The 13,116-nt window shown below is 39.9% G+C and overlaps 1 protein-coding gene across 3 annotated transcripts in view; it reads right to left on the bottom strand.

Moving 5' to 3' along the window:
• The window catches only part of gpc5c (glypican 5c), a 183,233-nt gene that overhangs the window by 12,840 nt on the left and 157,277 nt on the right, over positions 1-13,116 (bottom strand). The window lies entirely within an intron of this gene.

Genomic DNA, 13,116 nt, shown 5'->3' with positions numbered 1-13,116 from the left:
GTTGCGCTAGACTTGCATTGGGCACAAAATTAGGGTCCTCAGAGTTACGACATAATAGGTCTTAAATAAAAGTTGCCAACAAACCCTTCGTGTCCTGGATTTTAAAATGTCAAAATGAACAAAAGTTCATCTACCCCTCAAACTGATTTGGACCAGAGAAAAAGCAAGCATAGGTGCAAAATGACCCTCATTTGACCGACTAACGCATCTCCAGATGGACAGGCTGTTGTTTAGGATTTTTGGAGACGACATTTCCCACTGGCCAAAGAGCAACAACAGCTGCTTGGAAAGGAACATGCCTGGTCACTGCACCGAGGACAAGCTGCACCTCGGGCTTCAGCCCAAGACAGGAAGGATGGATGGGGGAGAATAAGGAGGGCGAGGAACGGGGTTGAAAGGTGAGTGGGATAGACAACACAACGAAGAAATTCTGGGGGATGAAATAATTGCGCGATAACCCCGAAACACACCGCATTTTTCTACTTTTTATGTCTTTTTTTTATGCTTTATACTCCGCTTATATATATATGAGTTTTATCTTAGAAGAGTGGTTCTTAACCTGGGTTCGATTCAAACCCCAGGCACTCTGGCTGGATTCTGAAGTGTTCGGTTTACGTGAACGGTCTTGGATTTTTTAATAGGTTTTAGGTGAATTAATGAATACACACTCACTCACACGCACGCACATGCACACCCACATACAAAATACAAATTTATAAAAAAAAAATAAATAATAATAATAATAAAAAAAGAGAGCAATGATGATGACATGTCAAATCGGTAAAATTACCGAATGAACTGAGCTCTCCAGAAAAAAAGAAAAAAAAAGAAAAGAAAAACGGGTTCGGTGTGTCGTCATAGGCTTGGTCTATCTTTGGTGGTGGTCGGAGGGAACGTAGGCGCACACTGGCAGCCACGCTTCCGTCAGCCTGCCCCAGGGCAGCTGTGGCTACTTAAATAGTTTACCGTTACCAGAGTGTGAATGTGTGAGTGCATGAATAATGTTGCCATTCCAATGTAAAGCGTCGATATAAATCCGATGCATTATTATTATTATTATTATCTATGCTACAGGGAATTTGATGAGCTCAGCGCTTGACATGTGGCAGTTGTGATGGTACGTTGTGTAATTTATTTAGTATTTGAATCCCTTCATACAGTACACTCTAAAAACTTAAATTGCTTCAATTGGTACCACAAAATTGGATTAACTAAATCCAAAGTGAATATTTAAGTTTAATTATCAGTTCATTAAATATTATATATAAATGACTCATTTGCTCCCAAAAACGTATAAAAACATTCTATTTTAAATATTGCCATGGTCTCAAAAACTTATTTTTTTGCTGGAGCATACTTTGATGCAGCCTCTGGCCTGAAGAGGTCGCTGGTAGTTATTACAAAAAACGCCCAGCAAGTGGCAGCAGAGTATAAGAGATCAACCAGGGCCATGTTGCAACAAGCTCTTTTCCGCAGTGTTTTCAACAGGTTTGTGAATAATGATGAAACTTAGCTATATTCCAATGCTAATTGATGCAAAACGGAAAAAATATACAAATTTACTTTTTTCTTGATGAAAGAATCTTTTTTTTTTGGTAGGTTCCATGTTTTTATAGCAATAGAACACAATATTCTGTGGGCCTTGCAAAATCAGTCAAAATCCAGTACAACAGCGGAGCGGAAGGGGTTGCTTCAGTAAAAATGGCTGGGAGTGAATGAGTTAATTAAGCTTAAATATTCACTTTGGATTAACCTAATTCAATTGTGCGTTACCAATTGAAGCAATCATTTGAGTTGGCTCTTTTTAGAGTGTACTACGTCGGGCAAAGAAATAACGTAGTCGGACCAATATGTGCAATATAAATACAAAAAGAAAAAAAGGAATGTATGGTGTTCCACAGGGTTCAATTCTGGGGCCTCTGCTGCTGCCATTGTATCTGCTGACCCTGGGTTCCATCTTAAGAAAACAGCGGTGAATATTTGAAATTGATGTATGTCTTAGAACAAATAAAATGCTCAAAAGAAACTCGGGCCAAAGTTCTATTTATGCGTGTTGTGTAAGCCTTACGGGGCTCTTGGTTGAACAATAGCTGAGGAATGGCGTTACTACGCCACAGCTTAGCAAGTGCAGCTGTTCCAAAGTGAACACTTGCAGCCATAAACACCCAAATAGCAACATCAGCCGAGATCTTTCTTGTGTGCTCGGAAATTGTCAGTGTTGCACTTTTCAGTTCCAACTTGAAGTGAATTCGTAAAAGTAAGGCAGATGTTAAACATTTGTTTTACGGACTGACACTTTTTTTTTTTTTTTTTTTTTTTTTTTTTTTACTTATGATGCATCCTCTCACACACGACTTCCTGAAATGTCATCCAGCATACTTTGTCGAAACGTGCTAGACATACAGTTTTACAAGGTGACATACCGACACAGATGACTCGGCCACCAAAAGATTTGATAGCATGTGTGACAGCGTTTGCGGCGTACGATCATCAAGCCCGAAATAAGATTGGAGCTTTGATTGATAGCACATTGTGGGAATGCGGCAGATGACAATAACTTTGCTCCGCCTCCCCCATACTCCGCATATTCCGCTCTCTCTCTCTCTCGCCTCACTCCCCCTTTACTGACCTTGAAGGTCTTCTCCCCTCCGACGGGTTTGATGGGAAACGGATGCAAGCGGGGGAAGAAAAGCAGTTTGCGCTTCTTGCTCTTTTACAAGGTCGCTTGTATCTGCCTTTCGGCCATGTTTTATTAAGATAAAAGAACTTGTAGCATTTCAACAGGCAGATTCAAACTCGTGTTCGGCTACTGCCTCAAAATGCAAACAAATGTATCTGTCTCTGTCTCTGTGCCGTGAATCCTTATTTGGTGTGTAACTAAATTTATGCAGGAGCATCATTCATTGCGCCTATAAATTGATTTGCTTTTGTCCGACCATCTCTTCTGCTCAAGCGTCGCAATGTGTGACCTTTCTCAAATGTTTGCTTGTGTGACCAACTGAAGAGAAAGAGGCAGACGGGCGGAAGGTTTCTCGCCTCCTTTTAAGTGTATGTACGTCTTAAAAGTTGGAGCTTCTGGCCGAGACTCGGCAAACTGAATGTCGAGGGAGGCTTGTTTTGACTGAAGCAGTTTACACACATTGGACACAAGGAAGACCACCAATGTCAATATTGTAAGTCTCTTCCTCAACAAGATAGACAATTTGTTTCTTTTTTATAAGCCCCTTATTACATCATTCACTCCGAGCCATTTTTCACTGAAGCAACCCCCTTCGCTGCCGGCTGTTTTCCTGGATTTTGACTGATTTTGCAAAGCCCACAGTATATTGTGTTCTATTGCTATAAAAACATTAGAGTATCTTCTTTCATCAGGAAAAAAAAAAGTACATTTCTATCTGTTTCCGTTTTGCAGCAATTAGCATTAGAACATAGCTAAGTTTAATCAATATTCACAAAACTATTAAACAGTGGGGGAAACAGCTTGTTGCAACATGGCCCTGGTTGATCTCTTATACTCTGCTGCCACCCTGCTGGCTGTTTTTGTAATAACTACCATTGATTCATGCATTCTCTTCAGTTCAGAGGCTGCATTAAAAAAAAAGGATTAAAAACGCATAAATACGTCTTTGGGAGCATGGTAAGATTTAAAATAGAACATATTTATGCGTTTTTGGGAGCAAATGAGTTAAGATTAACTCCCAATGGGGAAATCTATAATAATCTATTGTATATTAATTTGAAAACATGTTAATGATGGACTATGGGCAGCAGGTCCAGGACTTACTTGCAAGTTACTGTAAAAACCCAAAATTGAATCTTTCTACATTCATAATACAGTGTTCCCTCATTTATTGCTGGGGTTACATTCCAAAAAATACCAGCAATAAATGAAATCCACAAAGTAGTCAGCCTTATTTTTTAAACGTATTGTGCGTTTAAAAAAAAAAACCCTCACCATACACTTTATACAGCTTTCTCAGACAGGCATGAGAAAATCTTCTCACATTTCTCTCATGTAAACACTCTCAATGTTCAAACCTTCATAGACTGTAAAAAATATAGCTACACTATCGTGAAAAAAAGCATGCAAAATTGCTCTAAAATTAATTCTCGAAACAGTGAGGCCGTGAAAGGTGAACCACGTTATAGTGAGGGAACACTGTATTCACTTTGATGAATAAAGAATACCAGCAAATCAGGGGACTATATTACTACACAAGCTCATTGGGCGTATTATACATTTTACGGTAATTTCCAGTTGACTTCCTACCCCTAGTTTTTAGGGCTGAGTATCAATTCAAATTTCCTCAGCGATTTGACTTCGATTCATAAGAGTTCAGATCGATTCGATTTTGATTTTGATATTTTTTTTTTTCGATTCACTTGATTAATTATGGAACATCAATTCTTCTTAAATATCAAGGATATGATAAAAAAAAAAAAAGCTCCACAAACATTAAATTCCAAATAAAATTTTGCAGTAACTGGTTAAATGATTTATTTATTAATAAAAATGACGTGTTATAATCACTTAAGTGTTACACAAACAATCTCAGCATGGATGAGATAAAAATGTCTACATAATTCTAATTCAATAAATATAAATTAAAAATATTCTGAATTGTCATAAAGTGCAATAAGTCTTGTCTTTTATAAATGTAAGAAAATACTTAAATACTTAAATTCATGTGAACAGTAAATTTCAAGAAAACAGTAAGATACAAAAAAATAAAAAATCAGCCTTTAAAGGTAGAGTCCAAAGTTTTGACAGTTTCTGTTTGTAAACAAACAATTCAAAACGGATTCCTCCCATGCCTCAACCCATACTAGCTCAACGTTCACGCCGCCAGCCTCTGACCACACTCAGGCCTGAAGTCACTCTGCATGCCTCCCGCTCTATGATTGGCTTTCCACCCAGAAACGTCCCTCTTATGGCAAAACACAACAAAATGGCAAAATACAGGCTGGGTGGGTAGTGGTTGAGGACAAAATCACTACGACAGAAGCCCAGAGGTGTTGATTGAGAAGGATTTCCTGTGTATAGATCCCGTGTTTATGAAGTGTTTATTTCTGAATAAAAAATTTGGACTCTACCTTTAAAATTCAATTTTCTTGTTAATTTATGGGAAAAAGACTTAAAACAATCGATTCATGGTTTTATGAATCGATATCACGCTCGAAAAGGAAAATCAATTTGATATCAATTATTCAATTTTTTGAGGTATGCACACCAGCTACTAAGTATTCTTGACAATAACTTTCACCAAATTATAAGAACGCAAATGAAATTTGAGCACTTCAAAATAATATTTCTGTCTCCTGGAATGTTCCATCTGGTTCTCGAGCGACATAGGACCGGTCGCTTCACGGGCACCGGATGGGCCACTCAAGGAGTAAACGTGGCAGAAAAGGGGCCGCCGATTGGGGCACGCATCCAAGCCAGCTGCTCACCTAGCAACGGGCATCGCTACACGGCAACTCCAGAGCAGGGGTCATCGCGGTGGAATCTGCTCAGTGCCGTATTAGACTATTGGACTCTATGGCAGGATTTAAGATTTACTCCCTTATGCAAACACAGTAACACATAGAGAAACAAAAAAGCAAAAGAGGCCCCGGGGAGCTGTGACCTCCACCAGTCAATACAACAGATTTCGAAGGTCGAAAGAAATCAAAAAATATTTACTGTCGAGAAGCCTGAATTCAGAATTTCAGGTCTGCAAACTGTTCATCGTTGATCAAAATTAACGATTGATTACTTTGGTAGTCGATTCATCATTGCAACGCTTTACAAGAAAACACATTTAATTCTCCTCTAGAGCACCAATTTGAACGATATGACAAGCATACACACCTCACAAAACACGCATTGAAATGCCATATGCCCAAGTGCTTTGGCAGGTGCTTCGTTTGTCCTTTCAGACAGACATGCGTGAAGGGTACAGCTATAAAGCAGCTCGACTTTGGTGAGTCTCGATGGTCATTCGGGTGCTGTCTGCTCAGTAATACAGCAGAAGAGCGCACACTTGAGGTGAGATGGTGCAAAGGGTGTGAAGTCCCCGTGTGACAAGCCTCCGATGACTTCAACTGATTTAAGTTATTTCCCTTTTCATCTTCAAAGTGTTCATAAATCACGAGGGTTGGAGGGGGGAAAAAAAAAAGTTGTGCTGTGATGTTATAAATGTTTGATTTCGAGGGGGTGGGGGGGTGTTGGATACTTTGATGTAATGTCTTGCATAACTGACTGAGTTTTCAAATCAAATCAAATCAAATCTCAAACCAACCGCCGTATGAGATACGTGAGGACTTTGGATGGTGAGTCATGCAGGGAACTCTGCAGGACAAGGGGCTCCACTGGGAACGGTGCTAGCTCCTCTCCTCCTTTGATACTGCAGACTTACGCAAAATACAACCGCCAACCACCTGCAAAGGTTCGTATTATCCGACTGGTGGCGTGGGAATCGCCTACAAATCAATTAAGCAATGACACGGTGGCTGATCTTAACAGTCGCCAGACACAAGTGAACACCGGGGGTGCTGATATTTAAATTGTAACATCCTCAATTGTATAGAGCAGGACACGTCGGTCTTTTGGAGAACCCGGGCCCGTTTTTGAGCATTTTGACTGACCTTTCAAGACCCACAGAATATTCTGTTCTTGCACTGAAGAATCGAAAGAAAATGTAAAATCTCTTCTTTCACCAGATTAAAAAACTGTGTCTAGCTTTTTTCCATTCTTTAATAACTACATCATTATTTTCTCACAATCTGACACACTTTCTACAAACAAATGAGACACATACTCTGTTTATAACCATACATATATTTAAATTAGGAGTGTAACAAGAAAACGTTTTGAAATGGAAAATCGTTTTGATTTCAAAGATACAAAAATGCATCTCATCGAGCCAAATCGTTCCACTTTGAAATATATCAAGATACTGTACGTATCAAATCGTCTTTTTTTTTTTGGCCGACATCTTAGAAGAAAATAGCACATTTACAGTGGTGACAAGTTAATTCAAATGTATGTAAAATGGCGACAAAATAGTAATTGCCAATACAAAAAATATTGAATATTTTGCACCCCATGTATCGAAAACCATATTGAAAAGTATTTTAAGGAGAGATGCACACCCCTAATATCAATACTTTATCTGATTTTCCTAAACTCGGTCCAACGTTTAACATTGCAATTTTCGAGAGGCGGGCCATTTATCAAATTTTGCTGGTCTGTCATTCGTCAGCGCCTTGGGCACACTTCCGTCATCGTCAGTCCATCATTTTGTCAAGCCGAGCCAAACTGTAATTGTCAGGCCATCATTTAATATAATCCTCGCTTTCGTCATCACTTTGTCACCACTATTTTAGGACCGACAGACAGAAGAAGGCATTCCGTCATTTGTCAATTGTCAATGGAACGGCCGTCTGTCGTCAACGGACCGAGAAGTCCATCGGTATTTGGTGACGATTACACTGACGGACGAAAACCCACTTCCGTAAGTTTCTTGTCATCCTTCAGCAAATCGGACGTTCCATCAGTACTGGCGGACGGAATGCCCACCTCTGGTGATTTCTCTCACGCATAATCAACAAGCCAAGATTCACCGCCTAATCCTTATCTTGTCTTCGAGATCGGTTTCAAATCCAAAGCGATGCAACACTGCCGATTGTAGGCATCTGTTAGTCATTCCAGTGTTTTACAAACCTGTCACAGACAGGCTGGGTGAGACCCTCGCGCACGCTGACCTGTTGAAAAACATACTTGACAAATACATTCGTCGGTTGCAGGAAAGCGTGGGATTGCAGTTGATGAATACAAACGTCGTTAACTCATTCACGGCTATAGACGTCAGAAATTAATTTAAACTATTTCTATTATTTTAACATTTGTTTCCACTTTTGCTAACAAGAGTATGAAAACCTAGAAAACATTTATTGTAAATTTAGAACAGATATAAAATTTGTGATTAAATGTGAGTTAACTAGTAAAGTCATGTGATTAATTACAATTTAAAAAATGTATCGCCTGACGGGCCTAATTAAAAAAATATTAAAAATAAGAGGCATTTAATCGTAATTAAATGCATGATAATTTTATATCTGTTATAAATATATAATACAAAAAATTCTAGGTTTTCATAAAAAAAATTAATGATTTTTTTTTAAACTAATAGAAATAGTTCACATGCATTTTTGACGTCTATAGTCGTCAATGGCAGTGAATGAGTTAAAGGCCGCCCAAGTTCAGCTCTAATTGCGGCATTAATTACAGATTAAATAAGAGGGCTTTAACGACCTTTCAATCATTTAATGGAGGGACTTGTGTAGCACAACTTTAACTTGGACATATTTAAGATAGAAGTCGATGCAACAAGTCAATACTTAACTTGGCTCATTGTTGCCAGATTCCATTATTCGACCAGCCATGCAGCACTAATGCAGAACTAACTCAAGCATTCATTTAGGCCAATTCACAGTTTCAAAGAAGTTCCCTCGTTGACTTTGAGGAAGACAATTCCACCCTAAGGGGAAAATTCAAGAGTCCTACCATGTTTTCACTCATTCTCGTCGAAACAGGCTGAAACAAGGTTCAGATTCATCCCCTGATTATCCATCTACTGTGTTTTTCAATATCAATGGAATGTCTGCTTTTATTTGTTCAGTATTACGTTACAACAGTAACAAAAGCTTGTGCGGAGCTTGGGCTGCGCTCAACAGACTCAACGGGGTCACTCGTTCTTCAGCCTCCCCAATCCGAAAGCCCTGCGGCCAATTCAGAGTGTGGGCATTAATAACAGAGCGCAAAAGAAAAACGAGGACCATCAACTGAGTAGCTGCAGCTGGTTCGAGTCTCTGAGGAGAAAATATTTCACAGTTGAAAAGTTTAGTCTATGCCTGACAAAGTGGCAAAGCGTACCGGCGTGCAACGTCCGAGAGTTATGCAGACGATAAAATTCAAGTCCAATCCACTAAAGTCGCACTATGTTTACGAGGCTGGAAAGCAAAACCTAACCGTCTTCAAAATGGTTCTTCCTCTTGTAATGCAACATTCTTGCTAAATGAGGACATTCATCGCCGGAGCACCTTCTTGTTACTTACGCCATAAAGTTCCAAGCAACCACTTCCGAGTCCTGACTCTTTAGTATCAATTTCACAAATGTATCAGGTAAGTAACTGTTTAACACTTCCTCTGGTTTATTACCTGTTGCCACCGAGATTCTTGGTGTGTCCAGAACGGAGTCCCCGAAGGTGTGCTGCAGGGGTCTCAATCGTAAAGGCTTCACTGACACCGCTTAGAAAAGGAAATGATGATGCTGGCTAATGAGAACCATTATGCTTTGATGACTGTGCGCCGAGGGAGCAATTCCAGCTAAAAATCCTCTCTCAGTGCCATAAAACCACAGGGCAAGAGTGTGCCAAGCCGTGACAAAAAAAAAAGGGGAAGATGGAAGCTGATATAAAAACAATGGAAGTGGGCAAGCCGGAGTAATTACGATAAGATATAGCAGGGACTGCAAACTCTCATTCATATGACACAAGTAGTACCCAAGAAGTCAAGAAGTCAATGACTCCGCCCACATCCACCTGCGGACCAGACCCTCTTCCTTCCCGAGCAAAGCTCTCTTTTTGTTTCTTCTTCAAGCTCGCTCTACCCTGGAGCGTCAACTCGTAGGCCCTTAAGCTTTACATGAAAGGTTAAAGGAAATGGCAATCATAACGGTGAATATCCATATCAGGATACGGCCGAATACATCTGCTGGCCATCTGACACCCGAAGCGCACCATTCCCACGGGGTTAGGCTCAGCCGGACCTGGAAGAAGTAGATCGGTTCTTCCCGCCTCAGCGGGGGGGGTATGCAAGCGCTAAATCCCCACGGCAAGCGTTGTAACCCTGCTCGGCAGGAATAACTGAATTTGCCCTTTATGATCACTGCCGTCTTCAAATCATCTTCGTATCACTTTTTGTCACTTCCTTCATTTGATGTCCTTCGCGAGACCCCGTTCGATCTTTAGTGCCATTCCAAAGAGGGGTGGAGGTGGGAATGTTCTAAGGTAGGAATGTCAGGAAGGAAATACTTCCTGCCACCGAGGGGAGCCCACGTTTATGCAAACAACGACAATGGGTCGGTCGCCTGCCGCTCGAAGACGGCTGGGATTGCCTCGGGTTCGGAAAGCGGATAAACGGGTAGGTTATTACTTTGTGTTATTTGCCGCCGTTTCCTCGTTAGGGAGCTTCTTTAATTGGCTACTTCCAGTCATATAGTCTCTTAGTTTTGTTTTTACTTTATATTCAGTTTTCTTTGAACTTTGAACTGTTTTTATTATTTTTTGTATTTTAGTTTTTAGCTCCGGTGTTTCCTGGGTGCTTTTCCTTACATGGTTTCTCTGTGCCCAGTCATGTTTTTTTGTTTGGGGGTGGGGGTGGGGGTTATGTTGGGGGGGATGTGTTTTTTTTCTTTTTATTGCAGTATGGATGTTTTAATTGTTTAGCACCTTGAGTTGCATTTTGAAGTTTGATCGATTTATTGGCTTTCCGTTACGTCACAGTCTGCGGAATCAACTGGCTTTGGAACCGTTGGCTGACCCCACACACAAAGATTTCCGTTCATTATTTAAGATTGATTCCCCCAACTTGTTTTTAACACACCTCAGACTTAAGGATAAGCTTATAAGACAATCTTATAAGGTATAAGATTGTCGGCGGTTTGGCATCCTCGGTTGGTTCGAGACAAAATCGGGACACGAACGGCCTGATTTTCTTTCATGTGTGACCGGCCTTAGTACAAAAGCACTCAGAGCACTCAACTCCCAGCCGGTGACGGTGGCGTGGACAACGCAGGACGCCGCCGTGACACGTGTCCTCCCATTAAATGCGCAATTGTTTGAACTCAGTCAAGGTCTAAACATACGTTCAAGAGTTCAAGATACGCCCGTTAAAAATATAACAAGAACGTTTTGACATCTTGTGTTTAGTTCCGCATTTGATGAATAATGTCCCTCGATCAATAAACCGCGTGACTAGTTTGATAACTGACACAATAAAACGGGCGAAAACATACATTTTCATTTCCGCCTTGTCATTACGTAACTATTCTTTATGAAAGTGCAATCAATCACAGCAAACAATTGCGAGCGCTCGTGCCAAACTTCACAGTCGTGATGAGCTCACCAACTGACAGATGGTGTTTGTTACCGACAGAGAATCGTACTTTTCTGGCTGCAAGATTCGCAGACCCTTTATTCATTTTTTTTTTTTCGTTTTTTTTGCCCTTTCACAGGATGTGTTTGTCCACGCGTTAATTGTTAACCGTCTACAAAGTTTAATTTCATTCAAATGTAACTTTTTCTCCAGGCCTTTTTTTTTTTTTTTTTGCAAAATCTACAGCAAAGACCGATGTGAACGCTGACAGGCAAAAGTGTTTCACTTTTTAATCCAAAGCCTTCTGACGTCTCATCTCCGTTATTGTGGGGGGCTAATTTACCGTGCCCCCCTGTGAGTCATTTACCAATTAATACATTAATGAGCGAGCCACAAATAAACAGTTCAATCATCGCAGAGCAGACTCTCGGCTGGCAGAGTCAAAAAGCCAAAGGCACGCCACAGAAAAGAACCACAGAACCTGAGCCCGATAGCTGCAGGGGTGAGGAAAGCTATGGTTCATTGCAGATTCACTGATTTATTCTCCTGGCTTGGCCATGACAGCTCTTAATGTGCAGGCCTTGTTTAGTTGGCACATAAAGTACACTAACATGTCTCCAGGCAAGGGTAGGTTGTGAATCATGATTAAGCAGGCGAGGCATCATGCAATGTGACTGTACATGCAAATTGGTGCAAGAGAAAATAATGGAGTTCCTCATTTTGGCCTTCAAAAGTGTTTGTTTATAATTGTTGGAATGCTAAGAGGCAAATGTTCACATTCGTGCTTGCGTTGACGTTTTATTCTTGCTCTTGCTTTTATTGCATTTAACAAGAGCTGTTCAGGGGGGTTTCGCTTTGTTTAATTGATGTCAGGCTTAACACTCAAAAAGTGTCTTGGCATTACCATCTCGTCATATCACTTATTTGTTTATTTAAATGTGTTTAATATATGACATAATTGATCTGGTCACGATATCACAAATGCATTTAAATGGATCATTACGTTACTAGTTGGGTCGAAAATAACCCAATTTGGTAAAAAAAATTGACCTATCTTCTTGGGTCATTTTGGACAAAACAACCCAATTTTGGGGATGGGGGTTGTTTTGTATGGGACTATGATTTATTTTGGTTGTTTTAAGAACAGCCCAATTTTTTCGGTTGTTTTTTTATTTTAGTACAATGTCGAAAGTTAGGTCAAATTGACCCAAGTAGATACTTTTATTTTTACATTTACTTGTATTTGTTTATTTGATCTATTTATTTTTCTTTACTAATGTAAATTGTTTGCTTAAATCAAAAAAAAAAAAAGGAACTTTCAAACTGCAGCTTATAAGCAGCTGGAATGGTCTCCATCATATATTCTCTCCTCTGTACTGCTCACTGGTGGCCATATGTTATTATTGCACAATTTCATAATGATGTACAATATAATCTATTTGTCTTCTTTATTATTATCATTATTATTATTATTATTATTATTATTATTATTATTATTATTTTTACAAATTTCTTTGCTGGCTGTTCAGAACGGATTAATGGCATTTCAATACATTTCAAAGGGAAATTATGTTTTGAAATACAAATTTGAGTTGAAAGCATGGTCACGGAACAAATTACATATAACAATGACATGCTGTGACATATTAAACATGTACTTTATTCAAATGTGTGCTTTATTGTTGCATTGCACATGTTTATATCTTGCAAAGATGCTTATATACTGTACTATGTATGTATGTATGTATGTATGTATATATGTCCGTCCATCCGTCCATCCATCCATCAATCTTCTTAACCGATTGTCCTCACGGGGGGTGCTGGAGCCTATCCCAGCTGGCTTTGGGCAGGAGTCGGGGTACACCCTGAACTGGTTGCCAGCCAATCGCAGGGCACACAGAGACGAACAACCATACTCACTCACAATCGCACCTATGGACAATTTGGAGTGTTCAATTAACCTGCCATGCATTGCT

Source organism: Leptonotus elevatus, chromosome 1 (assembly GCF_054856555.1).
Source record: "Leptonotus elevatus isolate MCC_2025b chromosome 1, RoL_Lele_1.0, whole genome shotgun sequence".
Taxonomy (NCBI): Eukaryota; Metazoa; Chordata; class Actinopteri; order Syngnathiformes; family Syngnathidae; genus Leptonotus; species Leptonotus elevatus.
This window is presented reverse-complemented; position numbering and strand designations above follow the sequence as displayed.